Raw genomic sequence first — 11,360 nt, forward strand, 5'->3', positions numbered from 1 at the left:
TTAAAATATAATCATTAATTGAAGAAATATATACTGAATTATTCTCTTCAATTAGTTTTTGAAAATAATAATAATAATAATAATAATAATAATAATAATAATAATAATAATTATAATAATAAGTTTTTTTTGTATATTCTGAGTTATAAAATTCAAAGTTAATTTAAATTATAAAATTAAAAATTTGTAAACTTAAAAAAAAAAAAAAAAGGAAAGAGGGAAAGTTTAAAGAGGAAACAGATCACCATATATTTTTTAACCATTGAATCAATTACAATATATTACTCCTATTAATAAATCTTTTTTTACATCATTTTCAACCTTCCCAAACTTTTACATCATTTGACAGTTTCACGTGTAACGGAAATTGTTCATTTGTTGGTTATTGTGATGAGTTGTATCAATCTTCTGCAAACTCTTCTGTTACCTAGTTCGTTCTAGGATTTTACAACATAAATGACTTCAGCTTTTAAATTTGCATGTTTAAGTAGTTAATGTGACAAGTCAAGCTGACACAATCACATGCAGGGGTTTGCATGTTCTTAAGTAAGCTGACATAATAAATTAAATACTTGTAGTTATCTATGAAACAAAAGTTCTTTTATAAGCAAAAAGCTTGAAAGATTTGAAGTTGTACTTTTTTTTCACAATTATTCGAGAAGTCTTTTAATTATTATTTTATTATAATATATTAATTTTTTAAGTTTTTGTTATATAACAATTTGATTTTTAATTTTTTTGGTTGAATTAAAATTTAATTTTATATTTTTTAGATATTACATTATATATTTAGGATGCTAGTATGTATATATATTTTTTTGTAACTTTATGTATTTTGAATGATTGGATTAATCTAAAATTAAAAAAAAAAAAATCAATAGTGAACATATTAGTTAAATTAAAAGACTTGTAAAATAAAAAACTTAAAGAATTATATTATTACATTAAAATAACTTTAAAAACCTCTAATATATTTTTGTCTATTTTCTTATCAAATGTTTAAAGTAGTACTAATAAAAGACATTAAAAAAAAGACATAGGGTGTGTTTGGATTGGCGGTGGACACAGGGCCGGCTCTGGGCCAGGGCAAGCAGGCCCACAGCCCAGGGCCTCAAGAAAATGAGGGTCTCAATTTGGGAGGTGTATATAAAAAACTATAATATTGAAGTAAAAATTAATATATTTATTACCGAAATTAACAAACAAATCAGGAATTGTGGTACAGCGGTTGTTCTTTTGAATCCCAACGGTTATTCATTTGTATTGAATGCTCTCTGTCACAACTACGCATAGTTGAATTGTTGGTGTTTCTTGTATTCGGGTTTGAGTACCCCTAGTACTCGCATTTGAATATATTGTTGCTTATCAAAAAAAAAAATTAAAACTGATATTTTAATCAAATTTTATTTTCAAATATTTATTATAAACCATATAATTTTATTTTAATTTATTTTAGTATAAATTTATTTATATGTTATAATTAAATATTTAAAAGTTTATAATATAATTAACTTTTATTTTTTATGATGAAATCAAATTCTCTATTATTTATTTATGCTTTGATTTATTATTTTTATGACCATAAAAATAAATTTTTTACTAGTCAGATAAACCTACGTATTATGATCAAGATGTTGTTTAGACTTACTCCTATATTTCTTAGTCATATGACGGTTTTTCGCAACTGAAGTAAGAGAAAACACTACTTTCATTCCTTTGAGACGATGTTTGTTGCCTAGAAATTAGAGCAATTAAGGTCCTTAAAAGATTTTTATTTTTAATTCACTTAATCATATTGCGATTTTGAATTCTTTAACGATTTGCAGATGATCTTCTTGTCCGTATTGAATTTCTTTTTTATATTTTTGATTTTGTCTTCGAGATTCTTTTTCATTTTGAAGGCGAGTAAAAAATCAATTTTTTATCAAGGGTCCATAATTGTTTGCACTGAGCCTCTAAAAACTCGGGACCGGCCCCTGGGTGGACATAATTGATTTTAGCATAATTGAATTTGATAAAATTGATTTTATCAGAATTGAGTTAAGCATAATTGATTTATGTTTGGATACATTTATGTAAAAGTGAGTTGAACAATAAATTACAATATAAAAATTTTTGGAGGCAGAAGTTACAAACTCTAGCTTTAAATAGAATCAATTTTAAAAATATAATCAATTTTATTTTTATTTAACCAAACATCTTAAAATCATAAAAAAATAAATTTTAAACTTCTAAAATTGCTTTTGAACATTCCAAAACCAAACCAAACCTGCACATAGATGAAACATGTGACTAACAAACTTTATATTCATAGTACTACGAATAACTGAGATTCACACAAAAAGTTAACTCCAAATAAAATAAACATGCACATGTCTCACACTATACCAAATTTGTCTTTTAGCAGCACCCCTACGAAAGTGCTTTTAGGGAAAAAGCGCTGGTATAGGCTTTGCTAAAAACAAAATTAAAAAACACTCTAAAAAAACATATTAAATAAGGAAAATATTCTTTATAAAAGTTAACATCTCAATTTCCAATACATTTTTAATACATTAAATACACGCATTTTAATAAAAATTTATCACTTTAATAACTTAAATAATGCCCTAAGAGGGCTGGTTAGCATTTTCCATATTTAAAATATATGAAGTTTTTAAGAAGATAATAACATTTATTAATTTTAATGATAAACAAAAATTTGAAGAGTGGCTCATAAAAAGACATAGATGAAACCTGTGATTAACAAACTTTGTATTCATAGTACTACGAATGCCAGAGACTCAAACAAAAAAGTTAACTCCAAATAAAATAAACAAGCATATGTGTCATAAATAATGCTTAATATTTAAAATATATGAAGTTTTTAAGAAGATAATAGCTAAAAATATACGAGAGGTCCTTTAAGTTATTGGTTTGTAATAGGTCGATTTTTAAAGTTTTTTTTATAACAATTGATTCTTTAAGTTATTAAATGTGTGAATCGTTATTTTTTAGTAGAGAAAATGTGCTAATTGTGGATGCAATTATTTTGAGTTGTATAAAATGATTATGTACAATTAAAAATACAATAATGAGCATTTTTAAAAGTTTAAAATGTGAGAAAAATGAGGTAGACATCACCTTAAAGGACTAAGTTGTTAAAAAAAAACTTACATGATCAACCTGTTAAAAAAAATAACTTAAAAGACCTTATTTGTAATTTTTCCAAAATAATAATATTTATTAATTTTAATGATAAATTAATATTATTATTAAAATATTTTTATTAATTATAAATAATATAATAGTTGAATAAGTATGATAATAAAAAAATCAGATATTATATTGGTAATGTAAAGAGAACAATCATTTTTATAATTTTATTGTTTAAAACAGAGGTGATAATAAATTTCAAGAAAAACTCCAATATAGGCCACTTTTTAAACTGGTTCGTGATAGACTAATATACTTTATGATTTTTTTTTTCTAATCCTTTTAATTTCTCTTAGACATTCCTCTAACAACTTATAATCCAAATAAGAAAAACACTTCTCATTATTATTTTTATTTTTATTATAATGACTAAAATTTAATTGTTAATTGAAGAAAATATAATGAATGACTCTCTTGAATTAGTTTTTGATAGTGATATGTATTTAGTTTGTTCGAATTATTAATTCAAATTCAATTTTGTAAATTAAAAATAAAAAGGTAAAAAGGATGTTTACATGGATAACGGGTTTCTTTAGATTATGGAATTTTATGAATATTTTTTCCAGCTCATATTGATAAATTGAAGTACTTATGTTTTCATAAAGGTAATAATCACAACAATGACGATTGCATCTATTTGAAAGATGTTATTGAAGGACTGATCAAGAGCGGTTGGTTAGCCAAATATGTGAAAGGGAAAAAAGAAACGGAGGAATCGCCTAAGGGAAAATCTCCCTAAAAAACTGTCGGGGTAGGGACTAGTGGCAAGAACAGTGAGGCCAGCAAAGGTAAGCCCGTGAATATCATTGCATCACTAGAGGAGCACCCTGAACAAACCTCTCATCTAAGGGAACCATGAAGAGAAAATTTGTCGAGATGTTGACCATTCATCAAAAGATGGTGGTACATCACTTGAGACCCCAGACCGACCTATGTTATGGTTCCATGACTCTAAGAAGGTGGAGGGAATTCCTAATGAATTCTTCCCCTTGATAATTATAACTACAATTGGGCAGTTTGATGTCTCCCAAATCTTGATTGATGGCGGTGGCTCCTGCAATATCATTTATTCATATTTGTTTCAAAAGATGGACCTAGAAAGGGGAACCTTAAGGCCACATGAAGGCATTCAATGGGATGATCATTCGTCTATGGGGATACGTTAAGTTGATGATATTAGTAGGCAAAGGAAATGTAGTTTGGACAATTAGTTCGCAATTCCTTGTTGTCCCTTGCAGAAGCATCTATAATCTCATTTTGGAAAGGCTCTTCCCAGCCAACCTGGATTCCTAACCTTACTGGTCTATCTTAAACTCAAATACCACAACCTTTTGTGGGAGACGACTATCATTAATGCCAATCTTGAAAGGGCATAAAGAATTAATCAAGTAGGTGTGTTCGCGGTGTGGTTTGGGCGGTTTTGACGCTAAAAGTCATCTGAACTACAAGAGAAAAAGACGTGCGGTTTGGTTTGGTTTGGTTGGCATTTAGAAAAAAATTTGAACCAAACCAAACTAAACCAATGCGGTTCGATTTGGTTCAGTTCGTTTGGTTCGGTTTTTTACAAATATTTTACTGAGTCATACATACACATATAGATGACAACATAACTTAATATTTAGTCATTCATATACTACCAAATAATAACAAAATTCATCATATTTGGACAACAACTTCCCATTTGATATATATAAATTATATTAGACAAAAATGAAATAATAAACATAAATTAATAGCATAAAACAATATCAAAAATATTATAATGAAACAAAAAATAGATGAGATGAGAGATTAGTGAAGATGAAAAAGAAAGAACATAAGAGAGGAGAGATTATAGAATAAGATGTGGGATAAAAACGAAATTGAAAGATGGAACATTTGCATAAAAATAAGAAGTTGAAAAAGAAAGAATATAAGATAGTAAAGATTAGAGAAGAAGAGTTAATATGTATGTGGGGAAGATGAAGCGATAATTCTAGGAGAGATTTGAGAAGACTGAAATTGAAACCATAGGCGTAAGGATGAGAAAATTGTTCGTAATCATAATGCTAATGTATAATAGGTTAAGGTTTGGTTTAAATGTGAGTTAAGTAAAATTTAGGTTGTAACATAATACGGTTTGATTCGGTTTGCAAAATATAAACCGCAAACCAAACCGAACCATTGGTGCGGTTCGCGACAAATGACGCCGTTTTGTTGAAGCGGCAAGCAACAAAAGTTTTAGAAATATTTATCCGGGAAATTATTGTGTCCACATAGATTAGTGATATCGAACTGCCGTTCAACAGTTTCCAAAGTTATGAGTTTGGATTAAATGGATTTTAAGTAAAAACGAAAAATATAACATATGAACATAAAATAAATACATTTTTGATAGAGAATAGCTTATCTGGTTTGAATCTAAACTACTCCTCACAAATTTAGATTTATCATTCTGCTGAACTCAATCTACAATACTCATCAGAATCACCACATACCTCTCACATCATAAAAATGGGGTTGCCTCTTGATGATCAGAGGTCGAATTTCTCATCGATTAGTGTTGACAAACCAAGAAATGTTTGGTTTCTCTTCTCTTCTCTTTGTATACTCTTTTTTTGGGTATGTTTGTACATTTACTTTGAACATATGTATATGTATTGATCATGGTGTTGTATAATATATGCTTTACAAATCAATTTTGTGCTTTCCTTGATCTTTATATATTTATGTTTGGATTTATGTTGTTGTAGAGATAGACCTCACAAATCTTGATTAGGGAAGAAAATCTATTAGTTTTTAGATTCTAGAGATAGATTTAGAGTTAATAATCACGTGGGTATCGAAGCTTAATGCTTCTGTGTTGTTTGAGTCGGTTGAGAGATCATCGACAAGAGTAATACGATTGTTCTCTCAGCTCAGTGTTGCAGAGATGGACATTGTTGTGAGAAATATGTGATTATTTTGATGAGTATTGTATGTTGTGTGCGACTTATCGATATGTTTAAGTTTGTTTTAAGTAGTGTAAATTCATGCTTGATAGTTTCTCCTCTCCAAAGAATGTATTTTTTCTTTTTCATATGTTTAATTCCCACATTTACTTTTTACCAATTCAATCTAAACTTATAATTGCGGACACTGTTGAATGGCAGTTCAATATCACTAATCTAAGTGGACACGATAAATTCCCAGATAAATACTTCCAAAACTTTTGTTGCTTTCCGCTTCAGCAAAATGGTATCGCGGCAAATGGCACCGTTTTGTTGAAGCGGCAAGCAACAAAAGTTTTGATTTATCCGGGAAATTATCGTGTCCACAGAGATTAGTGATATTGAACTACCGTTCAACAGTTTTCAAAGTTATGAGTTAGGATTAAATGAGTTTTAAGTAAAAACGGAAAATATAACATACGAACATAAAATAAATAAATTCTTGATAGAGAATAGCTTATCTGGTTTGAATCTAAACTACTCCTCACAAATTTAGATTTATCACTCCGTTGAACTCAATCTACAATACTCATCAGAATCACCACATACCTCTCACATCAATGTCCATTTCTGCAACACCGACGAGAGTTCAACTATATTGCTCTTTCGACGATGTCTCAACCGATCGAACAACACAGAAACATTAAACTCCGATATTATGTGGATGTTAACCCCAAACCCTATATCTAGAATCTAAAACTAACAGGTATTCTCCTAATTAAGATTCACGAAGCATATTTCTATAACAACATAAATCCGAAGCGATTAAGCAAAAAGATCAAAAACAACACCGATTAAGATTTGTAAAACAAACTTTATACAACTAGTAGAAAGAGTAACAAACATCCATGTTTTTAGAGTAATTTACATACAAACTCAACAAAAGTGAAATACAAAGAAAAGAGAAGAAGAAAACCAAACATCTCACAGTTTATCATCGCCGATTGATGAGAAATCAACTCCCAAATCATCCATTTGCAAGTCCCAAATGTTGTTTCCAAGCTAAATCTACCAAAAAAATGAAGGTTGATGAGTTAGGGTTCAAAAATACCCAAAACATAACCTAAAAAATGTGTTTTTGGCCCTTAAAACATGTTTTTGTCCAGACCGCTTCGCCCGACGACTCAATACAGAAACTTTTTCACATTTTTGGGTCGTTCTGGCTCGCTCGGCGGACCCAAATTTCGCCCGACGAATTACACCAGAAACAGCAGAAAATTCCGCACTGTTCGACCATAACTTGAGAACCGTAACTCCGATTTGCGTCCGGTTCGAAGCATTGGAAAGCTTATTCAATACTCTATCTAACAATGACAAAATGGCAACAAAATTGATGATTTTTATCATCCTTATTTTGAGCCTTATTCTTTGATGAATTGGTAAAATTTGCATTCTTGAAACTTAGCCTTTGACCTTTATTACTCAATGCTCCAACCATGCATGAATACCTATAAAAAGACATAAAAACTATCAAACAATACATAAATAAACCAAAAGCACAAATTATACACAATATGTATTAATCTACCTAAAACGTGTGAATTCACACATAGGTTGAGGAAAAGAGACGATAAGTGTCGTAAAACTATATACATAGATAACTACAATCTAGCACTTATCAACCACGTGGTTTTGTTAAAAGATGACCCAAACAAATCCAAACCAAATGCGGTTTTTTACGGTTTCGGTTTGGTTTGCTTTGGTTTGCGGTTTTCTATTGGGTTGGTTTGGTTTTGAACACCCCTACAATTAAGCACTCCAAAGAGATCAAGGAGAGGGCGTAGACATGGAAATCAATATGGTGTCCATAACCGCCCAGCTCTAAAACATGAACATCCACCTGTAGCAACCTGCCTTAAAATTAGCCGCCACCCTTTGTTTAAAGGAAAAAGGGTAAAACTTTAAAATTAAAAAAAAATTAAGATTTTGGGTAAGTAGGTAAATTAGGCAAAGGGAAGGTGTTAGGCACCCTTTACCTCCCGTGTACTCAAGGGGACCCATTTAGCCTTTAGGTTTAGGTTTTCATTGATAATGTTTGACTAATATATAAAATAATAATATGTCTTTGGCCAAAAGGGCAAAACCTCAAAGGTTTTGACGGGGTCATTGTCAGATCGAGACAACAATGACCATGGCTAAGGCAAAACATATAGTAAGAATAAAAGCAAAACATAACAAGAATAAAATAGTGACCTCAATGCATCATCATTGGCCAAAAAAGAGGAACGATAATAAAAAAAACGTTTTTAAATAAAAGGGTGGCCTCATACCAAAAGGTTTAATCATTGGCCAAAAAAGGTAAACCGAAGGGTTTTGACAGGGTCATTGTCAGATCGAGACAACAATGACCAAAGGCCAAAAGTCATGTATAGTGAAAATAAAAAATAGGCCATTGTTAGATCGAGACAGCAATGGCCAGAAACCCATTTTTTAAGGGAGCGACCATTGTCAGATCGATACAACAATGGCCAGAACCCCTTTTTTAGAGGAGCCGACCATTGTCAGATCGAGACAACAATGGCCAAAAACCCTTTTTTGGGAGGCCTCATAGGTAATCATCGGCCGTAAGCTTTGGGTTTGAGTGGTTTGAAAACTGCGTTTGAAAGGGGAAAAGGGTTTGTCGGCCGTTGTCAGTTAATCGACAACGACAGGTTAGGGTTGTTCAAGACAACCCTAAGATAAACCCTCAGAGGGAGGAGTAGAAAAAGCGTAGAAAAAATGTGTGTTGTTGTGAATTGTACGTGAAAGTCAAAAAAGGTTCTTGATAGGATTGTCAAAGGTTCTATTTATAGTGTTGGAAAATTATGTTAAAACCCACAAGAGAAAAAAGCCCAAATTTTGTCATTTTAGAAATTAGTAACAATAAAGTAATAATAATAATAATTAGTGTAATAATATTGAATAATATTTATAATTAGAATAAATAATAACTATTAGTATAATAATATTTATGTTAATAAATGATAAATTAGACTAAGTTAGTATATTTATTTTGATTAAAAGAGAGTTAGTTAAATAATCAATTAAAATTGATATATTAAACTAATAATTTATAAAATAAATTTTAATCTAACAATTTATAATAAACCCAAGTAGAGTCCTATATTTTTTGAAAAAATATGTATATAAATGTTTTTTTTAAAAAACATGCATTAATTTATTAGTTATATTTACCCAAAAAATAATAAAAACCTATTAGTTAGTAAGAAATGTATGTTAAAAATGAACAAATAAAAAGCTGATTTTAGTGGACCAATGTTAAATTGGGTCCACACACCCCAATTTGAGAATAAACCCCGTGTAAAAATAAATTTAGATGGAAACTGATAAAATAAAAGACAGGGTAAATTTTGGGATATGACACCACCCACCGAGACGTGGGTGGAATATAAGAGATCAAATAGGAATGAAATGTGACAATTTCTAAAATATTCATGTTCCGTGATTATGTAGAGTAACAGCTAGTTTGGGTACAACCGTCGAGATCGAGGCCCGACAGAAAGAAATTTAGGGGTGTTGCGAGAGATACCTAACTCATGCGACTACAACAATCAATTTCCCATAACACAAAACACACACAAAGAAGTTTAGGGGTGATGTCGCAAAAGCCTTGTGCGTGTGACTACAATAATCAATTCTCCACAATCACTACAAAAAATCGCGTAAATTGTGGCGGTTTAAAAAGTACTATTCTAGCGGTTTCAACCGCCATAATTAACGAAAATGGCGTTTTCTAAAAACATCGTAGAATTGGCTGCTGCAAAGAAAAAAATGGCGGTTTCTCATCAACCGCCGTACAAACCGACGTAATATACTTGGTATAAAATGGCGGTTTATTATTGTTAATAACGGCGGCTTAAGCCACCAGAATTTTCATTACTTTTCTGAAAAATATAAGTAAATTAAGGGGTTTATAACCGCCACAATTTGCACATTTTTGTCAAAAAAAAAATCATGCGCCACCCTTAGTAGCCCATCATGTATCATATTCAAATATTTAGAAAAGACAAAAAAGTCTTTTCTAATTTGCAAATAATGAAAAAAATTAGTAATTTAATTGGGATAATATAAGGTGAACAACGCCTTTGACTATATATAATGTCCTTCAACCATTAGATATGCATATTTTTTGAACATTTCATATAATCATATCTAAACAGCATAGCAGCACCAAAATTTATTACAAATGCAAACCCTCCACCAATTTAGCCAATAAATCAAATATTAAGAAATAATCATAAGACATTTACAGTGTGTGGTGCTCACACGATAGATCCAGCCAGTCAAGGAGACATTCAAGAGAGAACTAGTCATCATGTAAAACCATAGTGTAAAACAATTTAGACATGTTTTCAATTGCATGTTTAATATGTGTATGTGTGGAGTGCATGGCTCACAACTAAATACTTACATGTTGAGAAACAATGGATTGTAGAAAAACAATGACAACATTAAAATGATTTTTAATGACAATCTATATCCATCCTTAAGTAAAACAAAATCCAGTAATTTACTGAACTATTGGAGTTGAGCTTCATATCTATAATAACAAACACAAGAAAAAGAAAATTGTTTGCATAAAAAAATATTCTCTGCTCTAACACTTGAGCCATTTATCATAATAAAAGTGCAAAATTTGTTCATACCGAATGAGTGGACCAACCTGTTTCATGCATAATAAAAGCATTTAAATAATTAAATATTGATGGTTAGAATATACAACAATTTATTTAAAAGTCTATAAATAAATAGTATGATCAAGATCAAGTGTTTGACCTACAACTTAAATCCATTTGCTTATAAATAGATACTAAGAAAGCAACATATATAATGAAAAATTTACATTACCTTGGAAACTCTTGTTCTAGCTATAGACCATCGTGAAATTAGAGTTTCGTGTTTCTTAATGTCAAAGAAAGAAATAGAGTTTCATTTTAGTTCAACAAATTCTAACAGCTTCCACCTATATTTTGTAATGCTCTTATGACTATGGACATATTTCAAAGCCTCTTCTGGACCTGCTCCTCTAGTTGGTTTACTAATGCAACAAAATATAGTTAAGAAAATCCTAGAACAATTAGAATCTAAGTTAATATTGTATAATAAATACAAGGGAAAATTTAAGGGGAAGTTGCACTTTTCTTGCTCTGTTATGCCATAGGAGGACCTATATTTAAATGTAATCTTTTACTGCAA

The sequence above is a fragment of the Vicia villosa genome, linkage group LG3, assembly GCF_029867415.1.
Source record: "Vicia villosa cultivar HV-30 ecotype Madison, WI linkage group LG3, Vvil1.0, whole genome shotgun sequence".
NCBI classification, from domain to species: Eukaryota; Viridiplantae; Streptophyta; class Magnoliopsida; order Fabales; family Fabaceae; genus Vicia; species Vicia villosa.